At 41.4% G+C, this 25,074-nt stretch overlaps 1 pseudogene; it reads left to right on the top strand.

The window, feature by feature from the left end:
- The window catches only part of LOC118857726, a 131,573-nt pseudogene extending 106,755 nt beyond the window's left edge, over positions 1-24,818 (top strand).
- Positions 24,819-25,074: the final 256 nt, after the last annotated feature.

Below are 25,074 nucleotides of genomic sequence, written 5' to 3'. Positions count from 1 at the left end.
TGTATGCTTGTTTATCAGAGATTTAATATTATTTATCTTACACTGTGGAAAAATTCCAGTGACCGTGAAAGTGAGAAATGACTTTTGGAGCAAACTTTTGAGACATCAAACTCTTGGATTTGAAATCTTTACGAGAGTGTAAACATTGAAGATAGCAGCTATGTGAATTCCCTGAAGTCCATGCCATGCACACAGGCCAATGAGGGGTGAGAGGTGGTCAAAAGGCCAATCTTCAAAGCCAAAATAAATTAGTTTTCTGAGTGTAGACCTATAAATAGGAATATTTTCACTTGGGACAAAAACATTGAGCAGAGGGTGACTTGTCCAAAATCAGAAAGCTAATCTGTGGCAGGGTGAAGATTTGAACCCCAGCCCTACTATTACAAATCCAGTGTTCTTTTTATTGTACCCCATTGCTATACTTTACAAATGTGGAAACTGAGACTCAGAAAGGCAAAGTGATTGGCCAGGGTCATACAACTAGTGAGTTCAGTTTGTGGCACAGGATAAATGCTTGTTGATTATTCGATGAAAAGTTTGAGCCGGGATGTTAGCTCTCTCAGAACTGTTCTACTTGGCCCCAGAGGTCAGAATTAGGAGCAATGGGTGAAGTTACAGAGAAAGGGGGAGGGGGGATAGGAAGGGGAAGAGGGAGGGAAGAGAAAGAGGAGGGAGGGAGGGAGGAAAGGAGGAAGGGGGGGAGAGAGAGAGAGAGAGAGAGAGAGAGAGAGAGAGAGAGAGAGAGAGAGAGAGAAGGAGAGAGAGGGGGAAGACAGAGAGAGGGGGAGAGACAGACGACAGAGAGAAAGGGAGACACACACAGAGAAACACATATACCAACACAGACACAAAGAGACAGGCAGTGAGACATACAGAAAGAGAGAGATACAGAGAGGCGGAGATAGCTAGCAGCAAGAATCCCTGGCTAGTGGGAGAGGGGAAAGAGATGACAGGGTTGATCTTGGGTTAGGGGACGACTGAGGATCTCGGTTGCCCATGAGAAGTATGGCACAGTGGTGGAAGCCTAGAGAGAGGGGGTGGTCTAAGGGCAGTGGTTACCCCACATTTCAGCTTGGGCTGGTGGAGGATACAAAGCAATAGACAGTACTAGTACAACTTCCTTATTTTACAGATGAAGAAACTGAGGCCAAGAGAGGTGAGGTGACATGTGTACTCATTCCACTGGACCATAGGATTCCTACACCAATGGAATCAGAGGTCTGGTGAGAAAGAGAGTGAACAACAGACAGACAGACAGAGGAAGAGCCTTGCCTTGGCCCTCTGGGGCAAAGACCTGCTAGCCCTGTGCTAGTTATGGTTCTGTTCATTGTGTCATGCTTAATCTACTTTTCCTAAAGGACTCCTACAACATTCTAGAAGTTAACATCTGGTATATTGATTTGACTTGACACCTAGGTAAATTAAAAACTGTCAGACAGAGTTGCAGCTAGGGGTAGGTACAGGGAGCAGATGCCTAAGGTGTAGTATGCCCACGGGGGGCCTATGCAATGAGGGACACTTAAAATTTTTAAAAATTTACATATTTTAATACCAGAAAATTCTACTCCCTATGGCACATGGGCATTTGTTTTGTGATGTCAATCGCCATGTGTTAAAGTAAAAAAAAAAAAAAAGCTTAAAATTTCTGATGGACAGAAACTCACAGGGAGCACAATTTTTAAACACAGGGGGTATACTTTTTCAGACTTTGCCTAAAGCGCACAGATGCCTTTCTCTGGCTCTCTTGTCATCTGTTAATATTTATCGAGCACATAGCATACATTATTCTGGATCCTATACAAAAGAACACATTCAAGACCACACTGTTACGACTTCAACAGACTGTCATTGTGAAATCCAAGTAAATATTGTATGTGGTATTTGTCAGAGGAGCTTTGGGAAAACCTTGCCCAAGCTTGTTGCTTGAATAACCACAACTGCAGAAAAGTCTAATCAAATTGAGAATTAGGGGTTGGGCAAACTGAAGGACAGGCTTGGGGAGATAGATGAAACAAGGAAAGACTTACTGGAAGGGACTGATTTTGAGGAGACCTTTGAAGGGAAGAATTAAATTGGCAGGCAAAAGTTGAAACCATCAGGGCCGTCATCACAGTAGCTTGAGAGGAATCTCTCAGGTAGTGGATAGGGGGCCAGCTTTAGGGTTAGGAAGGTCTGATAGATACGAGTTGTATGATAATAGATTTAGAACTAGAAGGGACCTTTGAGGCCATCAACTGACCACTCTCATTTCAAATGTGAGGACACTGAGGCCTACTGATGTTAGGTGACTTTAAAGGTCACACAGTGTAGTAAGCAGCAGAGATGGAACCCAGGTCCTCTGATTCCAAATCCAGTGCCCTTTCTACTGTGTCAACGCTCCAGCTAACTCTTTAAGGCTATAAGTCAACAGATGAGTTGTCTGGTACATGGCATATATTTTCAGACTTTTTCACATATTGATCTTTTTTGTGATTTTTTTTCTATTCTTCCTCATTTTCTTTTATTTCTGGAAAAAATTATTAGTTGTATGAGATGGCTCTTGGGGTGGAGAGAGGGATTCTGGGAGAAATTCTGGCAATGTAAAAACAAAAGAAGTAAAAAAATTTATTTAAAACAGATGAATTGCTAATCTATACTGATTAAGGGAATTTCCACAAAGCTGGAGTTCCACACAATAAGTAATAAGCTAACAAGTAACAGCTCACAATTGTATAACACTTTCTCATATACTCAATCATTACCATGCAACCCAGGTGGGGGCCACTGTGGCTGATGATAGAGAAAACACAGATGCTATCAACACTGATGCAATTGTTCCTAGCCAAGCCCTAGCCCTAATCCCCTTAAGAAAATGAAATCAGATGCTTCTTTGCCATAAAGCCTTCCTAGATGCCTTGTCAGCTGAAGAAGTGGCATTTACTTTGCCTTCTGTCACTGATTGTTGCTTATCACTACCATCTGGAATCAACACCCTCTTTACCCTCTGCCATACACAACTCAGGAGGACAGAACAGAGCTATAACTAGGATAGTCTGGAGAGAGTTGTGTCACAAGGGTGTGGAATTGAGAGCATCCACATTTGTAGTTCTTCAACAACACAGAAACCACAGTGTGTAGTATGAAGTTAGCAATAATAATTAGTTAAACTAGTAAGCTACCAGATGGTTGCCAGGCTGATTTCTTCCTGCTCCGTGCCATAGTCTCCCCAGTAAGCAGTTTCATTCTGGTGGCCCAGGGTCTCTATATTCCTACCATTGGTGGTATCCTCTCCTACCACCCTCCTCCATAAACATAACTCAACTAAAGATGACTTTTGGGCAATTTGCCCAGGTTAAAGTTTGTGGCCCTTGGCCCAGGAACAAAAATTCCTAGTTACAACTCTGGGATAAAGGAAGAATCACTGCCACCACCATCAGTATTGTGGCCTGAGCTTCCACCAGAGTCCTAGAATATACCAGGATTGTGATGAAGATGTAGGGGTAGGAGGAACCAGAGGAGGTTTCGGGGCGGGGGGGGGGGATACAAAGTTTTAGAAAAGCCACTATGGGGAGTAGGATAGTGAATTGATTAGGGAGGTAGGAAAGGATTGCCTTGCCTTAGTGAGAGCCCAGCTGAGGTTTGTGCAATATAAACTTTTTGGATCCTCAGTCAGCATGGCTCCATAATTTTCCTCCAGTTGTGTTCAGCAACATGTGAATAGTAACAAAGGCAGCCAACAGTAGGAATAATCTGAGGACTTCTGGGTCAGAGGTGGAGGCCAGAGTGCAGGATTATGGCATAAAATGACTGGATAACAGCAGAAAAGTGAGCGCTCCTGCTTCATTGTGGCCTCCTTAATTATAGGAATTTCCTGCAAGTTCTGATCAAATGAGAACTACAGTCATTTGGTACTTTTCTTTGTTTTATTCCTGGCCAGAGTCACTCTCTGCCAACATAAAAAGTCCTCTCTCCTGCTAACTCTCCTTGTACTGGATTACTCTTCAGATCAGTCCCACTGCTCTCCACTCTTCCCCAGTTCCTCTCCTATTTTGCCTTCCTCTTTCACTGTCCCTTCTAGATACCTCACTCCTTCATTAACAATTTCCCCTTCACCTTGGATCTTATCTTCTTACACTCTTTCTATCTTCTGGCTCTTATGGAAACTTTTCCCTGGTCATCCTCTCCAAGCTAGTTGCCCTTTTTCTTCATGACTCCCAATGCATTGGGCCAAGAGGAGGAGGAGGAATATTCTTTACTTCCCAACCTTATTTCCAAGTTCTTCTATTGCCATCACTCAGTAACCTCTCCTCCTCTGTCTTCTTCTGGTCATTGTCCCTCCTTTCTCAAAGGAAGCAGTTTGTTGTTGTTCAATCCATTAGTCATGTCTGACTGACTCTTTGTGACACCTTTTGAGGTTTTCTTGGCAAAGATACTGGAGTGGTTTGCCATTTCCTTCTCCAGCTCTTTTGACAGATGAGGAAACTGAGGCAAACAGGGTTAAGTGACTTGCCCAGGGTCACACAGCTAATAAGTGCTTGAGATCAGATTTGAACCAAGGTCTTTCTGACTCCAGGTTCAGCACTCTATCCACTGTACCACCTAGCTGCATAATCTTCCTCTCCACCCCACTCCTTACTTACACTTATTGTCCTTGGAAATTTCAATTATGTTGAGGTTCTTTGTGCACTCTGGATTCCCAATTCATTAACCTATTCAACCCCTATAGCTTACCTGAGTCACACCCCATCCCGTGGGGTGATCGTACCTGAAGTTTCACCCCAAAGTTTCACCCTGCCCCAAGGCTTCACCCCAGATGTTCTGCTTCCATGATCTTGAACTCTGAAGTTCTTCTCCCTGACAGATTCTTTTCCTCTCCTATAACTTCCACTAAATCTATTCCTCATTTTCACTGTGACTTTGAGTCTTTCCACTCCTCCATTTCTCCTAGACCATCTTCCTATCCTGACCACACTTCTTTTTCTTCCTGGTCTCGATCTCATCATTACTCAGCATTGTCCTTGAATTCCTAGTCTCTCGTCTTTCTGTCATCCACAGGCCTGGGTTATCTCTACCTTCTACCTTTATGCTCCTATTCCTGAACTGCTGAATGTTGCTGGAGGAAGTCAGACAATCATGCCAAAGTAATGCCATGTCCACTACAAATTTCTGTTTAGGACCATATTACTGCATTGGCAATTCTTTCATTCTTCTTATGATCAGGGAATCAAAGAACTGGAAGGGATGACAGAGACCATTAATCCAAATCCTCTCCAACAGAGAAAATCAGCCACAATATCTCCAGCAAATGGTCATCTAAATCTCTCCTCGAGGACCTCTAGTGAGAAAGAACCCAATACCTCCTAAGGCAGCCATACCATTTTTGAATAGAAGTAATTATGAGGAAGTTTTTCCTCATATCAAGCCAAAACCCGCCTCTTTGCAACTTCATTCCGTTACTACTATTTCTGCCCTGCAGACCCAAGCAGAACACATCTAATCATTCTTCCACATGACAATCCTCAAATATTTACACTTGAAGACAGCTATCATATCTTCCCCTCTCTCCACCTATGTGGTGAGGGGTGATAACAGACACTTCTACCACACACCTATCCATGTGTTGATCACACTTATCTACTATCTTTCAGGCCATTCTCTGTCTTTTCTCAAGGAATTTAGCACCTGGCTCACTATTTTCCTCAGCTCTTGGTTTTTATACTAGGGGACTTCAAGATTAATCTTGATGTTCCTTCAAATTTCCTAAATTTCCGATTTTATAATCTTAAATCTCATGATCCACCCACTGTGACTACATCTCAGGCACATGCAGGGATGGTTGCCCCATTTATCTCACCTTGACCCCCAAGTATTCCAGTTTCTTAAACAAAAACTGTAAATTTCTTCTATCTGTACCTAACCTCCTATCATTCTGTCTCTATCTATGCTTCAGTTCTCCTAAATGTTTTCTTCACCCTTGCTATGATTCTTCTACCCCTCTGTACTCAGGCTACAGTGGCTTGGCTTTCCCGTCTTTGAAATCTCTACCCTATAGTTAACCAATTCAACTCCATGCTTCATTCACTCTCTTCATCTCCTTTTTCCTTTAAGACTTTAGTAATGATGAATAATAAGCATGGACATTTATGTTTATGAAAGGAGCTTAAGGAAGCCACACAACTCTGCTGACTTTGAACACTATAAATTAATATTTTCCAACTTCATTTGGGTCCCACTGTATGTACTTTATGTTCTCCCCATTTAATTCCTATTTCATTTCTCAAAGATGGTATTCCAAATCTCTTTTCTTCTCAAGCCTCACACACTTCTTCCCTTCCCAACTCTATTAGTTGAAGACCTTGCCTCTGACTTTAATAAGAAAATGGAGGTCATTTGCTATGAGCTCCTTTTCCCTTTCTTTTCCTCTTAAACAACCCTCGACCCCATCTTACACTTCTTCCTCCTTTCCACCACTTTTTCAGTTTCTCAGGTTTTTAGCTTCACTGCCATCTTCCACTTCTCACTCTCCATCACCTCACGGCAGTTACCCTATGTATTCCTATCTTTACCTATGTGGCATTTGATCCTTTCTGTACTCACTCCCACAGATACCACTTTAATTTAAGCCCTCGTTATCTCTCACCTAGATCACTGCAACAGCTTCATAATTGGTCTACCTGCTTCAAACCTCTCGCCACTCCACAAAGCTGCCAAAATTTTTGTCCTTATTCACAGATCTGACCATATCACTCCCCTACTCAATAGACTTCAGTAATGCCCTATTGATAATAGGATAACATAAACTCTGTTTAGCATTTAAAGACTTTCACAACCTGGACCCAATGTATCTTTATAGCCTTATTGTATCTTACTCCTCATCTTGTACTCTGTGATTCAGCCAAACTGGCCTTCTCTCTGTTCCTCACATTGGGCAAATCATGTCTCATCTTCATGCCTTTGCCTTGGTATCCCTCATGCTTTGTATGTACTCCTTCCTTACCTTTACCTCATAGAATCATTCTTTTTTATGTTATTTAATTTTATTTTTCAACATTCACTTCCTGTTTTAAATTTTCTCCCTTTCCCTCCTCTCCCCCTTCCCAAGATGGCGTACAATCCAATATAGACTCTACATACAAATTCCTATTAAACATATTTTCGTATTAGTCATGTTGTATAGAAGAATTAGAACCAATGGGAACAACCATGAGAAAGAAAAACATAAAACAAAATAAAAAAAGAAAACAGTCTGCTTCAATCTGCATTCAGACTTCATGTTTCTTTTTCTGGTTGTGGATGGCATTTCCCCTCATGAGTCTTTTGGAATTGTTTTAGGTCCTTGCATTGCTGAGAAGAGCTAAGTCTATCAAAGTCAGTCATTGCACACGGTGGCTGTTACTGTATACAATGTTCTCCTGGTTCTGCTCACTTCGCTCAGCATCAGTTCATATAAGTCTTTCCAGGTTTTTCTGAAGTCTGCCTGCTCATCATTTCTTATAGCACAATAATATCCCATTACCTTCATATACCACAATTTGTTCAGCCATTCTCCAATTGATGAACATTCCTCACAGGATCACTCTTTTCCTTCAAGACATAGCTCAAGTACCACTTCTCTCTACATGAATTTTTTTCTGATCACCCCAACTGCTAGTGTCCTCCCTCTCAAACTCTTATATATTTGACTGTGATATATTTATTTGTATTTATTCTTTTTTTTAGGGCAGCTAGGTGGCACAGCAGATAGAATGCTGGGCCTGGAGTTAGGAAGACTTGAATTCAAATTTGGCCTCAGACACTTATTAGCTGTGTGATCCTGGGCAAGTTGCTTAACCCTGTTTGGCTAAGTTTCCTCATCTGTAAACTGAGATGTAGAAGGAAATGACAAACCACTCCAGTATCTTTGCTAGTTGTTGGTGTTCAGTTGGTTAGTTGTGTCTGACTCTTTATGACCCCATTTGGGGTTTTCTTGGAAGAAGATACTGGAGTGGTTTTCTTTGCCAAGAAATGAGGTCACGAAGAGTTGGACAGGACTGAAAAATGACTAAACAACATTCTTTTAAAGTTAATTCTGTAGATATTTATGTATGTACAGCTAGGTCCCACATTAATAGAGATCTAGCTGTACTTATTTAAGATCCTTGAGGTAAGAGATTGCTTCATTCTTTGTATGTGTCCCCAGAACCTAGAATAGCATCTAGAACACAGGAGCAACTTAATAAATACTTGTCAATTGATAGAAGATTAGGAAGGGGTCCAGAGAAATGGGCTCTGCCATTCATAGCTGTATGATCTTGAATAAATCATGTAACCTCCTGGGGACTTGTTTTCTTCATCTTTCAAATGCAAGTGTTGGACTAGGTGACTTCTAGGATCCCTTCCAACTCTAACATTGTGTTTTGATGTAAAGAAATTTTATTCAGAGTCAGCTTTTCAGTTGTATGTGTATTACTGTTGTGTATGCTGGAATGAAACTTTGCTTTACTTGCTCTAAATGCCTGCCCCTACCCCAGGAACTCCTCCTCATCTGACAACAGCTCCATCTTAGAGTTACTTTTTTTGTAAGGGAATCCCCTTGTACCACTTCCTCTTTCCTCCTCCCTGTACTGTACTGTGCATATGGTTACCAGGCATAGAAGCAACACAATGCAATCGGAAGTAGAGTACATGAGAGGACAAACTTACAACAATAAAATCTCATTAGAGCATGAATATATTTGGGGGAACTCATGCATATTTTACTGCATGATGAAAGTTTTCTTTATCCCCATATAGCCAATCAGAAAGAAAAAAAGGACAGGCATGGAAAACTTGACTCTCTCAATTATGTCTAAGAACAAAGACTTTGTTTGTTTCATCAATATCCCTGTCATTGCAAAATGCTAGAAACCATCAAAAAATAACAATTCCTCTTGAAAATCAAAATGGAATTTCATTTCTTGCTGTAATATATAGAACAGAGGCTCTTAGCCTATAGATCTATGGACTTGTTTTTTTCAATATTTCGATAACTATATTTCAATATAACTGATTGCCTTTGTAATGTTATACATTTTATTTTATGCATTTAAAAACAATATTCTGAGAAGGAATCCATAGGTTTCACTAGACTGCCAAAGGGACCTATGACAAAAAAAGGTTAAGAACTCCTGCCTTAGCTTGAATAGTTTTAGTAACTTGTTGGAGCAGTAGCCCAATTACAAGACAAAGGATGATATAGTATATATGGTGGAAAGAGCGCTTACCAGGGAGTCAAGAGGACTGAGTTCCTTTTCTGGCTCTGCTGTTAAAGGGCAAGCCACATGGCCTCAGTTTCCTCATACGTTAAATGAAGACATTGTTCTAAATTGTCTACAAGGTCCTTTCCAAATCTACAAACCCAACTCATGTTAATTATTTTTTCTAATTTAATTAGCTTAAAATTGTTTTCGTTATCCAGTGTGCCTGACTCTTTGTGACCCTGTTTGGGGTTTTCTTGGCAAAAATACTGGAGTGGTTTGTTATTTCCTTCCTTCTCCGGCTCATTTTTTTACAGATTAGGAAACCGAGGTAAACAAGGTTAAGTGACTTGCCCAGGGTCACACAGCTAGTAAGTGTCTGGGGCTGGATTTGAACTCAGGAAGAGTCCTCCTGATTCTAGGCCCTGCATTCTATCCACTGTGCTGTGTAGCTGCTGATCAATTAGCTTGAAGAGAAGAAAGTTATTTCTGACTATAAGGACTAAAATAACAATCATTATGTGTTCAATATTTCAGGAAATCACTTGCAATAAATAACCTTGAATCTGCATCCTTAAATTTTGCTGGTCTATAATTAGGCTTTTCTAATTTGGAAATACAAACTTTTTTTTTAAAAAAAGCACATCCAAAATGAAAAATCCCCTATCCATCACTCGAGTTGTTATTTTCACGCACGTCATTTTCCTACCGGCGGGCATGCAAACTGTCTGCCTGAGTGTCAGGTTACAAACGCCTTAGGCGTTCTGCTTTACAAAGCACTCTTTGACATAATGCTGGAAGCCAGGTGGAAGGGACCCATCTTGGGAAAGGGAAGAATGCTGTAACTGTATTTCATCAGAAACACATGATCTAGGCTCGGCTTTCATAGGATTGTGATATCATAGAATTTTGGAGGTGGATGGGACCTTAGAGAAAGACTTCTGGGATGGAGTTAGGAAACCCGGGTTTGAATCTAGATCTCCAATCCATATGACCACAGGTGATACCCTAACCAGAAATTCTTCCTTGCCTTTCCTCTCTGAAAATTCAGTTGGGGGAGTGGAATGTAGAGCTCAGTCCACCTAGATATCCTCGTGCTGGAAGAGGGCCTGGCCCACCCCTAAGACAGTTAGGCCTATATCCCCTGGTGATGATAAACGCTCTTCAATTTCCTAAGCCCTACAGGTCTGAGGGGGAAAGGAGAAAGTAAAAGGGGAATGGGGTATTGTGGTGGTGGGTAAAGTGGCCTCCTTAAGAGGAATATTATGATGACAAGAAGGGGTTTAGGTTTGGCCGATTGTCATGGGCAATTGTATCTTAGGCGGTGGGGCTGGCAGTTGAATGGATGGATGAACAAACGAATGAATCAATGAACATAACTTATTAAATGCTTATTCTGTTTCAAGCACTACACTAAGCTCTGGGATTGTAAACTCCTCAAGGGTATGGACTGTCTTTTGTCTCTTTTTTATATCCCCAGAATTTAGCAGCGAGCCTGGCACATAGTAGGTGCTTAATAAATATTTATTGATGATTGATAGATTGAATACAAACACAAGAGTAAAGACAGTTCCTGCCCTATAGGACCTTACATTCTAAATGAAGGAGACAACACATTTAGAGGAATAGTGGCCAGGGAGGGGCATTTTGGTACCAGAAAGGTACAAGGATGGTAAATGGGGTCATAGAGAGTAGATTTGATGACAGGAAATGTGGAGGCACATTGGAGGACTGCCGCAGCAAGGAAATGGTCTCCCTCCCCCCTGCACCCTTTGGTGACAACTTGTTGGGGTCTAGCAGTCTTGCCCTAGTTACAGCTCTGCCATAGATAAGTTACTACTTTTCTAGCCTCAGTTTCCTTAAGTTGTACTTAAAATGGTGATAGTAATACCTCACTGGGTTGTTGTTAGAGTCAAATGGGACAACATAGGTAGATTCTTTTTTAAATTTTAAAGCGTTATATAAATGTGAACTATTATTATTGATGTGCAGGAAAGCTCTTTGTAACCATAAAGCATTAGATAAATACCAAAATCTCGATTGATTCAGTGGAGAAGTGTGGGTGACACTCACCTTACGTCAACATGAAAAAGAATGCTGAGGAAGTTAAAGCACAGAAAGATTTGCGTGATTTGCTGAGAGTCTCTGTCTTACTGCTTAAGGAAAACCAGGGGTAGAACTCAGATGTCTTGACTTCCATTTCAGGAATGTGCTAGAGTCAGCTGGTACTGGCTCTGGAGAGCCTACATTTAAATTTTTCAGTGTGAGTGTGAGCATTTACATCTCAGATATGAGTGAACATGACAAATCAAGACTTGATTTATTGTTTTGTTGATTGTCTAGACTTAAGAAAGTGATGGAGAAAATGTAATTAATGCAGATAAAATACAAAATTGTGTCATGTGTATGTACAGTTTTTCTGGAGAGCCGGTTGTTAAACATTTACCAGTCTATCCTTGCTTCCATCACAGTTTTCTTGCCGTTGTATCACACCGACCCTCAGTTCTTCTTAACGAGGAAGAATGCAAAAACACAACCCTAGGAAACAGTTCCAAATTTCTGCCACCACAGTTCGGGTTTTTGAGATAGAAATGCTATTAAGAACTAGAAAGTAGAATTGGGGGGAACTAGAAAAGCACTGAATTTCTGAGCTTAGATGAGACAAATAGTTGGCTCATTGGATAGAGGGCTGGATTTGGATTCAAGAAAACTTGTGTTCAAGTCTGGCCTCAGACACTTGCTATGTAACTCTGGGGAAGTCCTTAATCTCTGCCTCAGTTTCCTCATCTATAAAAAGGGGATAATAATAGCACTTACCTCCTAAGGTTGTTGTGAGATTAAAATGAGATAATAGTTTAAAATACCTAGTGCAGTGCCTGGCACATAGTAGGAGCTTAATAAATGCTTGTTAAATTTAATTAAAAAAGAAAACCAATATTCCCCTTGGCCTTATGTCTGATCCTGAGTACCTGAGAGAAGAGCCCTGGCTTCTGCTACTCTCGTAAGACTCATTCCATTTGGGTATGTTAAAAAAAAGGCAATGATAAAAATGAATCCAGGGCTTGGCATAGAAAGTGTTATCCAATTCTGCTTACACAGTAATTAAGTGTACCCAGTGCTGACTGCCTTCACAGATGACAGCATGCGGTTTGCCTGCCCACCCAGGGTGTGTGGGAGGGCAAACCCAGCCCTCAGAATCCTTGCTGCAGAAAGCATCTCATCATCACTTTCTTTATCAAGATTTCTGAGCTGGCTGGGAAAGGCTAATGTCGGGCAGAGGCAGACAATCCGTTACCCACATAAGCGAATGAGTTCTTCTCCCCTGGGTTCTATTCTTCCCACATTCCTGGCTAACACCATTCCCCTCTCCCCTCAGCATGGAATTTATCTTCTTTCTGATACAACTCCCCGTGTTCTGATACTACTCCCCCACCCCCACCCTACATCACCCATAAGGAGGAAAATGACAGGGCAGGTTGCATTCACAAACCCAACGGAAATATTCTATGTTCACCAGTAGAGCATGGTTTTGATCAAACCTGATTATTTCCGATGGCTGTCATGGGGCCAAAAACACTGACTAAGTCAAGAGAGAAATGGGCTCATTAGTGAGAGTGCAGGGAGATGGGCTGTAGTTTGGGAGTCATCAGGTGAGGATGTATGGTTCTTTGTGGCAATTCAATTTAATTGAATTCAATTCATATTTATTGTATCTGCGATGTACAAGGCACTGTGCTAGGCACTGAGGATTCAAGGACAGAGAAAAATCTTTGTCCTTGGATATTCTTACCCCTGCATCCTGGAATCACAGACTGGACTGGAAAGGACCTTAGAAATCATCTGGGCTAGGTGGAAATTGAAGCCCAGAGAGAGGAAATGCATTGCCTGGAGTTACCACATGTAGTCAGTGATAGATCAAGGTAGAGAGCCATGGAGTCAAGAGGTGGGGAGCGGAAAGAGCAATTGCTGTAGGATAGGGACTCACATGCCATCTCTAATACAACCTGTATGACCTTGGGCCAGTCACTTAACTTTTCTGGGCCTCAGTTTCTCCAAGATGACAGGGTTCAGGCCTTTTTCACTGGCTATATCATATACCTGAAATGCTCTCCCTCCTTCTACCTCCTGGCTTCTTTGACTTCCACTCAGTTAGCTCAGAATTGGTTCAAATTCCACTCTTCTCCTTCTTCCATACCTCCCATTGCTAGTATCTTTCCTCTGAGATTGCCTTCCTTGTAAACTCTGTGTGTGTGTATGTATGCATATGTATATATGTATGCACATTTAAACTTGTATCAGTAAGGCAAGTGTCCCAACATCTATGGTGACCATAAATATGTCTGTGTAGTTCTGTATCATAGACTATGAGACTTTCCATATAGAAGACAGAAGAAGTAAAACATTTATTCAGACACCAGAGGATTAAATCCCAAAACCAATTACTCCAATTCAACATAGAAGCAATTATATCCCCAAACCGGTAAGCGCACTTCATCATAACAGCAAGGAACTTAAAATATAATATCACAACAGGGAGCCAAGCCATCCCATAACCTTTCCCTCTGCTGGGGCCTTCCCGTAAACACTCACTCACAAATCCTAGCTGTCTGCTTGCCTGCATCCTCTCCTCCGGCAGTTCTGAGAAAGAACTTAGCAGCTACCCTCAGAATCTATATACCCTTCTTAGAGCCCGAGAGCTTCACAACCCTCATGACCTAATTAGCAAAAGGGTGTGGGCCTTCCTACAAACAAGCCTCTCCTAATCAAGCTTCCCTTAACTAGCTTCACCTGAGACCTGTTAATGGGATTAATGGTCAGGGAAGATCTTTAATCACATTAACACCATAAAACTCTGTGTGTGTGTGTGTGTGTGTGTGTATATATATATATATATATATATGTATATGTATATATATATATATATGTATATGTATATATATATATATGTGTGTGTGTGTGTGTATATCAAGATGTACATAGTTATTTGCATATTATCATTCATTAGAATGAGACCTTCTTGAAGGCAGTGATCAGTGTTTCTGGTGTTCGTGCTCAGTATACTACCTAGTATATAGCAGCACTTAATAAATGCTTGTTGGTTGACTGACTGACTAGATGGCCTCTGAGGTCCCTTCAAGCTCTAAATCTCTGGCTCTACAACCTCTTTATTCCTAGTCCTGGGTTCTTTCCTCCACCACTCCATTCCATCCTCGGCTGTTAAAGTGATCTTCCTAAAGTGCAGGGTCTGACCATGTGATCTCCCTACTCAATAAACTCTCTATCATCTCTAGGATCAAATATGAAATCCTCTGGCATTCGAAGCCCTTCATAACCTGCCCCCCCCCGTCTTTTTAGTCTTCTTATACTTCCCTCTCTCTCCCCCCACTAAGGCATTTTCACTGGCTGTCCCCCAATGCCTAGAATATTCTCCTTCCTAATTTTCTCTTCTTGGCTTCTCTGGTTTTCTTATGTTGTTATTCAGTCATTTTAGTCTTTTCCAACTCTTCCTCATCCCATTTGAAGTTTTCTTGGCAAAGATATTGGAGTGGTTTTCCATTTCCTTCTCCAGTTCATTTCACAGATGAGGAAACTGAGGCAAACAGGATTAAGTTAGCATTTCACACAGCTAGTAAGTGTCTGAGGCAGAATTTGAACTCAAGTCTTCCTGACTCCAGGTCTGGCTCTCTGTCCACTGCACCACATAGCTGCCCCCTGGTTTCTTTTAAATACGAGCTATATCCCATTTTTTTAGTAGAGGACTTTCTTAATCCCTCTTTATTCTATCACAAGGGTGAGGAATCTGCAGCCTTGAGGCCACTTGTGGCCTTCTAAGTCCTTGGGTACAGCCTTTTGACTCAGTGCAAGTTTTATACAACAAATCCTTTTATTGAGGTGATTTATTCTGTAAAGTTTGGATTCAGTCAGAGGGCTGCACTTGAGGACCTAGAGGGCCACAGGTGGCCTTAAGGCCACAGGTTCCCCACCCCAGTTCTAGTACCTTCCCTCTGTTGCTTATTTCCACTTTATCCTGTATATAGCTTGTATATAACTATACTCTTGTTTTCATCTTGTCTTTCCCATTAGACTAGGAGCTCTTTGAGAACGAGAACTATCTCTTAGCTTTCTTTGTATCCCCAACTTTAGCACAGTGCCTGACACATAGTAGACATTTGATAAATGTCTATTGATTGACTGACCTTGCATAACGCCATATTGGATTTCCAAATCAGAACACAGGATTATAAAACGTTAGAGCTGAAAAAAAAAAAAGTCTTAGAATGTATGTAATCCAATCCCCTTATTTTACAGATGGAGAAACTGAAGTCTTGATGAATGAAGTGACTTTGCAAAGGTCATGTTACTGGGGAAAACCAGCCCAATCTGCATGGAGGAAGGGATAGAACATTATTCCCATCACAGGAGGCCTCAAGGAATAGTGGACTCCTCCTCTTTGAAAGTCTTGAAGCAGAGACCGAATAACAATGTGTTGGGTATGTTGTGGGGAGTCCTTTGTGGGTACAGGCTGAATTAAAGACCACTCTTCCAACTATAAAATTCTGTGATGTAATTTCACCTGCACCCTCATTGCTGCGTGATGGTCTTTTTATTTTTCCTTGATCTATTCTCTATTAAACTCCCACAATGGCTATTCTAAACCCCCTTTTTTCTCTTCCACCTCTTCCTACATCTCACACTTAGCAATGGACACGGCCTCCTACTTTACTAAAAATAATTAAGATCACCTGCCATGAGCTCCATTTTCTGCCCTCTTCTGTACATTAAATCCTTTCTGTATCAACCCCCTATTTTTCTCCTCCTTTATTGAAGATTCTAAGGAAAATGTGCCCTTTCTTGCCAAGGCCAAATCTTGTAACCATGTCCTTGATTCATCTGCTGTCCCTTCCGGTGGCTTACCTCTTCAAATTACTGTCAATCAATCTCTCTCTGTCTCTCTCTGTCTCTGTCTTTCTGTCTGTCTGTCTTTTTCTCCTGTTTCAACATCTATGTCTATCTTTATCTCTGTCCTCTTATCTCTCTATATATCTATATCTTTCTCACTCTCTGACTTGTATGGTCTCTCTTTAATTTCCTCTTATCCACAGCTTCCTTCTCTACTTTCTACAAATCTTTCCTGTCCTTAAAAAAAATCCTCTTCACTTGACCCTTCCATCCCATTAAAAAACAAATCAAAACATTCTATCTCTTCTTCCTTTTACAGCCAAACTCTTGAGTCAGACTAGTCTAAGCTAGACTCATCTTAATGTTACTTTGTACTTAATAGAGATTAAGGGCTCTATGGACAGTCCTCTGTTCTACTCTGAATAAGGAAATGCTAATTTTATTTAGTACTCATTAAGTTCAGAATTTAAAAAGATAAACTTATTGCTTTCATTACCACCTCTTTCACTCAGTAGCTTCCCAACTCCGTGAAGTCATGCTTTTACCCTTGTTACTCTCCCGAAATAGCTCTCTCCAAGGTTATTAATGATTTCTTAACTGCTAAATCCTTTTCTCAACATCTTTTCTCAATCCTTATTCTGCTTGACCTCTGTGTAGCTTTCAACATTGTTGATCATTTTTCCCTCCTGAAAACTCTCTTCCTTTGGCTTCCATGAAACTGTGTGGTCCTGACTTTCCACCTATCTGTCTGACTCAGTCTCCTTTATTGTGTTGAGCTTAGCACAGGACCCAACATATAACAAGTGCTTAATAAATGGTTATTGATTATTATTATCATATATCTATTGTTTACTTAAGACGGATCCCAAGACTATGTCCCTTCTTTTCTCTCTCTACATTTTCTGGTGGGCAACCTTATCAGTTCCATAGTTCCATCTCTGGGCAGATGGTCTCCCTTCTGAACTTTAGTTCAGCACTGCCAAGGGATTGTTGGACATCTATACCTTGATGTAACAGCACTATCTTAAACTCAAAATATCTGAAGTAGCACTCACTGTCTTCCCCTCCCCCCAAACCCAATTCTCCTCTAAAACTCCCCATTTTTATTGAGGGCAAATTTATCCTTCCAGTCACCCAAGCTCTCAAACTCAGATTCATCTTTGAGTCTTCCTTTTGCTCATCCTTATGTCTGATCAGTTTCCAAGCCTTGTTAATTCTACTATCTCAACATTTCTCAAATCTCTCCCCTACTTTCCAACCATGTAGTCACTACCCTAGTTCAGAACTTCATGTGGACTCCTGGAAGAGTCTCCTAGTTGGTGTTTCTGCTTCTATTCCCAGCACCCTCTCTAAGCCTTTCTTCATATCGCTGCTAAATAAACATTTGCAAAGACAAGTTCCATCAAATCACTCATCTCCTCAAGAACTTCAAGGGTTCTTTATTACATTTAGAATAAATACTAACTACTAAGCTTGATACTGAAAACCTTTCATAGTCTGGCTCCCACTTAAGTTTCTGAACTTATTTCGATTCCTCCCCTTTAAGATCGCTTACTTTTGGGGCAGCTAGGCGGCCTAGTGGATAGGGTACTGACCCTGGAGTTAGGAGAACCTCAGTTCAAATCCAGCCTCAGACATTTGATACTTACTAGCTGTGTGACCCTGTGTGAGTCACAACCCCAATTGCCTTACCAAAAAAGGAAAAAAAAAATAGAACATATCCCACTTTCAGTCAAACTAGCCTGTTAGCTATTCTGTCTTCATGTTCTTTATGCTTTCCTAGAAGGTACTCCCTCCTCACCTCATAGCAACCTATCCTCCTTCAAGCCAGACATAACTTCCTCCCAAGTCTTTTATTTCTGTTGCTGTTACTAGTTTAGCTGTTCAGCTGTGTCCTACTTCATAGCTCCATGGACCATGCTGACGCTGTCCAAACCACTAGAGTGGTTTGCCATTTCCTTCTCCAGTGGATCAAGGTGAACAGAGGTTAAGTGACTTGCCCAGGGTCACATAGCTAGTAACTGTCTGAGGACGGATTTGAACTTAGGTTTTAAACCTTTTATTATTACCCTTCAGTACTTCATTCTCCCTCTCTCTCCTAAAAATATTTTATATTCACTTATCTATAAACTATTTTATTTCCCCTTCTCCACTAGAATGAAAGCTCCTTGAGGGAAGCACCTTTTTTTTTTCTTCTTTTTACCCCTTCTAGCATAGGGTGTTCCTAAAGTCTGGACACATAAGCAAAAATGCATATTTTCAGGAAATGAAATGAATGAAATTTTCAACCACATTTTATTTAATTGGAATAGTAACAAATAACATCTCCAATATGATTTCCATCATTTGTGATGCAAAGGCTGATGTGCTTTGCAAGATTCATGTGAACTCGATGCAATAACTCCATGTTGCCTTCAGTTTTCCTGTGACCAGACTTTAGAGACACCCTATGTAATGGTTTGCATGTAGAAGGTATAATGCATTTGTGGAATTGAATTGGGAACACAAAGAGACAAATAAAATACAAAAACAAAAAACTAGAAACAACTCCAGAAAAGTCCCTGCCCTCAAGGAGTTTAGAACCCGTAGAGAGCTAAGTAAGGGAAAGTTAGGAGCACTAAAAATTGGGTGGATAGAAGGAGATGAGGAAGGCTTTAAGAGTGGAAGCACCAGGGTGAGCCTAGAAGGAAGTCCAGGTGAAGGGAGAGCACATTCCAGGCATGGTAAAGGAGATGAAAAGGCAAATTACTGAACAGTTAGTATTTTCCAGGTTTGCTGGAACATAGCAGGTGTGAATTAAATGATAAAAAATAAATTGGGAAAAGTAGATTGGAGATGAGTGAGCTGGTGCAGTAGATATAGCCCTGGGCCTGGAGCCAGGAAGATGAGTTCCAATCTGACCTCAGACACTTACTAGCTGTGTGACCTTGGGCAAGTCACTTAATACTGCTGCCTCAGTTTCCTTATCTGTAAAATGAGCCAGGAAGGGAAATGGCAAACCACACCAGTATCTTTACCAAGAAAACCCCAAATGGGATCATGAAGAGTTGGACACAAGTGAAAAAAAACTGAGCAACAACCACCACAAAGTTTGGAGATAGATTGTGGAAGACTTTAAACTCCAGGCTAAGTAACTGCTGTTTTATCCTAGAAAGTAAAATGGAGCTGATGAAGCTTTTTGGAGTGGGGGGATGGAGAGGGAAGGTGGGAAGGGAAGTGAAATGGTGCTTGAGGAAGATTATTTTGGCAACAGTGCAGAGAATGGAGTAAAGAGGAGAAACTTGAGACCAATAAAGCTATTGCAACAGCGATGAGGTGATACAGTGGATTAGAGGGCTGGGCCTGAAGTCAGGGAGACTCATGTTCCTGAGTGCAAATTTGGCCTCAGACAGTTACTAGCTGTGTGACCCTGGGCTAGTCACTTAACCTCTGTTTGCTTTAAACCACTGGAGAAGGAAATGGCAAACCACTCCAGTAACTTTGCCAAGAAAACCCCAAATGGGGTCACAAAGAATCAGATGCAACTGGAAAATGACTGACAATTGCAATAGTCTAGGCCAGAGGTGATATGGGTCTCAAGTAGCCTAGTAGTTAATGGCACATATAAGTTTTGAACTCAGTTCTTTTCATTCCAGAGCCAGAATTCTTTCCTCTGTATCAAATAGCCTCCCCAATTTTAGTTAATTTTACTCACATTTAGTGTTGTGTGACCCCAAGTCATTTAACCCTGTTTGCCTCAGTTTCCTCATATGTCAAATGAGATGGAGAAAGAAATGTTAAACTACTCCAGTGTCTTTGCCAAGAAAATCCCAAATGGAGTCATGAGGAATTGGACACAACTGAAATGACACTCAGTAACAACAAAGTATTAAAATAATAATTCAGTATTTGAGGGGACCCCTCGACTCATATGTATGTTTTTTTTTTCCTATGGGTGCAGATCAAAACTGAGCCATGCCTTTTTATCACATTACCTATATAAATAAGAATGTTCACCAAAAAGACCAAACAGCCCTCCACAAAACAAAACAAGTGGACCTACTGAGATGGCATCAGGTTTGGGGAATGGAGGGGGTCCAAACACACATCTAGGAGCAGAATAGGGGTATCCTTTTGTATATATCAATCAATTAATATTTATTAAGAGTCTGCTATGTGCCACACCCTGTGCTACATATTGACCTTATATGGCAGTATTACATAAAGTACCAAAGAGGCACCTTTGGTCTCCTGCCGGATCCTAACCCCAGGAGAGATTTTTTCCGGAGAAGAAATCCTTTTTAGTTCATCTTTCCCATTCCTCCCTGTGTTCCTTTATAGTGCTCTGGGTCCTTTTGGATAGCCAGTACCTATGTGCTGGAGACTGCTTTAGTTCTGATGTTTTCTTTTTTGGGATGCTTTGTGTCTTCGGTCTAAGACTGTTGGCTCATTTCTGACGGCAGCATTTTGGGTTGGTCTTTGCCGCTACTGCTGCCCCCACTGCTGCTTCTCTATATTCCACAGCCATGCTGTCTCTTTTGAAGTCCTAACAGCATTGGCAGGTGCCCCACTGCAGCTAACCTAATAGCTGGGAAATCCTGCCGTCCTGAGTCCTTTGTGAGTGTGCAGAACTGTGGGATGTGGCAAGTCTCCCTTCCAGCCTGGCAGACTGGGTGTGTTATAGGCCTACATGGCTAACAATGCAACCCTGGCTTGTGATGCTCGTTGCAAGACTTCATCCTCCACTAAAGCCCTACTCTGATGCCTCGTAGTGATGATGATGTTGGGGTGACCCCACATGCTTGAAAGATGAGCCAATGAAAATAGCGCAGACTCTGGAAGACTCTATCAAACTGGAAAGTTCTATGAGTGTGGGCTCAGCAAGTCACTGTCTATTGCTAAGACCTACTGATTTCACCTCTTCACATTTCTCAAATACAGCCCCTTCTCTCCTCCAACACTGCTACCACTCTAGCACAGACCCTTATCATCTCATACCTGGACAATCGCAACAGGCAGCTGGTGAGTCTGTCTGCCTCAATCTACTAAGAGGGGTGGGGAATGTTAGAAAACCACATCAGAGGAGGGCGGCGTTCCCACACCCATAAGATCCTTAAAGTATTGGTGGAGAGACACCTTGGTGAGGTGAAAAGAACAATGATTTTGAAGTCAAAAGGCCTGCGTTCCAATCCTAACCTTGCATCTTGATAGCTGAGTGACTTTGAACAATAATAATAACAATGCTAGTTAATTCCTCCCTTACAGAATGGAGATCATCATCATTACCATCATCATCAATATTCTTGAGAGGCAGCGTGACACAATGGTTAGCTAAAGTGGAGAGGCAGCTTTGGAGGAGGCGGAACCCTAGACTGAGTCAAGACGACCCAAATGCCTCCTCAGATATCTACTGGCCATGTGAACCTCAGCAAGTCACTTAATCTCTCTCGGCCTGTTTCTTCTTCTACAAGATGGAATTGATAATAGCACCTTCTTTAAAGGGTTGTTGTGATGATCGAATGGGGAAAAATATATGGAAAGTTCTTTGTACACCTTGAAAAGAGCTACAGAAACATGGGCCGTTATTTATGATTGATTTGATTTTTACATTTTATTTGAAAAGATCTGTGATGTCACTGCGTCCCTCCACTAGCAAGTGCAGTTTGTGATTTCTCCATGGCTTAGTAGAGGGTTTGTCAATTGGGAAACATAATGACCATGGTAATACTGATATCTTCTATTCATATAGTTCTTTTAAACTGCAAAGCACTTTCAATGTATATGATAATATTTGATTCTCACTACAGCTCTAATGAGGTAGGTAGAACAAACATTATTGCAATTTATTTTTTGGTCCAGGTCTATAATTTAATCGGTGTGTTTATGCAGATGGACAATTTATCTTTGAATCCAATTTCAGACATTTATAAGCTATATGACCCTGGGTAAGTCACTTAACCACTTTGGGCTTCAGTTTCCTCATATGTAACATGGAGTTGGAGTCATGGCCTTCAAGGATATCTCTAGCACTAAACCTATGAACCTATGAACTTAGAATATGGGAGACTTGCTGGGGGTGGGGGTGGGGGGACTAAAGTGTTAAAGAATTTGGCCCTAGCCATATAGTCAACATATGCCTGAGGCAGAACTTGAACCCAGGATCTTGCCCTAGATCCTGACATTAAGGCCTGTCCTCTATTTATTACATCAACTTCTTCCTTTCTCGCAAATATTAATCATTATTATCTCCCTTTTACAAGTGGAATAAACTGAGGTTCATAAAGGTCACATGTAACAAGCTGATAGCTCCTAAGGGTGCTAAGGCCAGAGCTGAGGCTCAAGCTCAGGTCTTTGGACTCCAAGTCCAGCGTTATTTTGACTTTACCATGTCTTTGGCTCATATCCTTCAGATCTTACCACTGACTGACAACCCATTTAAAGAATTTCTACTACCAACACTTTGGTCGCATCTGTGATGCCTTCTCCATCTGGCCAGTGGAAGATGGCATTCATTCTTATGAGCTGATGCTTGGCACATGTGATGAATCAGGGGGGACTTGCTATTCAGTTGTTTAGCACCCTGCCACCCCCATGACTTTTCTTCATGTGTCAACAACACTGGAAATATGGATTGAAATTCCCCACAACAATGAGCTTGCCACATGTTGGTATGGGAACACATAAATTACCCAGATTTCTCCTTACCAATATTTGCTACCATGTAATTAAGCATGGTTTGGTAAGTGTTATACAATCATAAATTAGTAAAATCATAGAATCTTAGGGTGAGGCCCATGAATTTATTTTTCTTTTTTAACTTGGTAACCATATTTCAATATGTCTTCTTTTTAATCTTACGTATTTTGTTTTTTTTTTTTGTTTGAAAACATCATTTTCAGAAGAGCTCCATGTACTTTCCCAGACTGCCAGTGGGGTCCATGACACACGAAAGGTTAAGAACCTCGGATCTAATCTGTCATCCATTGAACACTGAAAGTTAGTAGGGAAGCCAGGATTGCGAGATTCTAAGTCTGGTGCTGGTAGTTATAGAAAGTTGGCTAAGCTACTTCCATTTGAAAACCATCCTTTTTCTTTTGTTTGAAAGAAGGAAGCACAAGTCTTAGAACCTTTGCTCTCATCCTCATTTCCGGAAAATTATATGCTCCTGTGCTCAGGAAGATGTCATCTAAGTGTTAAAGCTAGCTTAATCTAAGTGACCCATAAATAACACTGAGCATCATGACAAGTCCTACACAACTGAAACTACTGAACATTATATAATATTATTAATATTAACAACAGTTGTAAGCCATCACACAGAACTCTAATTTTTTACAAAAGTGACTCAGAATCATTAAGCTCAATCCTTACCCTCCCTGTTGGTCCTAACTTCAGAGAAAACAAAGCAAAACAGTGGGTTGATTTGACAAGATTTAGTGTATGTGGAAGGTGTGGAGGATAGCAGCTAGTGATTTCATTTCCTAATTTTAGTAAAGATAAACAAGAGTTAATATTCTTAATTAAAAAAACTTCAAGAAATCTTTTTTTTTAAAGAATTTACAGCATCTGGCCTGAAATTGGGAACTCCTGGAAATCTCCTTAGATTTATAACCTGATTTCTTGATCAAAGGCACTTGAACAAGTTCCTGAGGAGGATCCAAAAGTTTATACATATTTATCTGTACTCCTTTGAACCAAACCTCTTTTATCCAAACTGAAATCCTTTGACTTTGAAATTTGTCTATAACACGTATGTGTTTGTATATAAAACAATCCTATATGAAATATCTGTCTGACAGACCAGGGCCTCTGGGAGCAGGCTGCATCTCTGGGAGCAGTGTCCCAGTTCGCCTCTCTTATTAAAGGCTTCAGGTGGCCATTGGAATCTTTCTCTTCCTAATATCTCCATAGGGCTCTATTATGTCAAAGTTGAGTATGGAAGGGTTGGCAGCAAGTTAGATTAAATAGATGCTTGTGTAGTATGTATTCAGAGAGCTGGGAGGGTTCCCCCTGCCCTGCAAGTTGAATTTTTTTCTCTTATTCCTGAAAAAATCCACTATTAGAAAACCACTTCTTTGGCTTAAGATCTTATGCTCTTAAAATTCAAATTTCCCTGGGGAAAGGTAATAGAACAGCTATCAGTCTTTTACAATTCAGTGTGAGTACACTTATGAGATTGTTTCCCTTCTAAAAGTAGGTTTTATTATGAGAAAGAGAGAGGCCATGGAGAAAAGATCGTCGGCGGCTGCACACAGCAAGACGTGGGGCACTGAGTGCAGCTGAAGGACTGCCTTGGGGCCCTCTGGCCCCTCTGCAGGCCGGGTGAATGAGCGGGTCTTGAACAGACTTCACCAGGTGCAGAGAATTACAAGGAGGCTCAGGCAAGAGTGAAGGATGAGGGCAGCCAAGGCCCCGATGCCCCCACCCAGGGAAACGCAGAGAATGAGCCTCCAGAAAAGGAAAGCCTGTCACCTCCCCCTCGGCGACCCCCTGAGCCCAGCAGTCCCCTGCCTGGGGAAGGCCCCAGTGGAAGAAAGAGGCAGAGGGCGGCCCAGGATGGACGCCGAGGTGGGGTTTTGCTAACCCAAGCTGGGTCCCAGCCAGATCAAGGTTGAGGATGATTTTGGCTTTGAGCTGGACGAGGCCCTCACCCCGGGATGGGTAGCCCAAGGCCCAGACAAACTGCTTTCCTACCCCAGCTTGGCCAGCCCTCCCTTTGACATTACCCCCCCCCCCCCCCAATAAAGCTTTGCTTCCCGTGCAGTCCCTGCAGAGACTCCAGGAGAAAAAAAATAAAAGAGAGAGAGAGAGAGAGAGAGAGAGAGAGAGGCCATGAACACAGTGAATCCCAGGGGGTAATGGTGGGAATAGACTTAAGAATCAACCAAGTGATCGATCAGCAAGTATTTATTAAGTGCCTATGATATGCTAGGTGCTCTTTTAGGCACTGGGAATGAAAAGACAAAAATATCTCTGTATAATCCTGCCCTCAAGGTTCCTT

This window comes from Trichosurus vulpecula, chromosome 7, assembly GCF_011100635.1.
Source record: "Trichosurus vulpecula isolate mTriVul1 chromosome 7, mTriVul1.pri, whole genome shotgun sequence".
Lineage (NCBI taxonomy): Eukaryota > Metazoa > Chordata > Mammalia > Diprotodontia > Phalangeridae > Trichosurus > Trichosurus vulpecula.
This window is presented reverse-complemented; position numbering and strand designations above follow the sequence as displayed.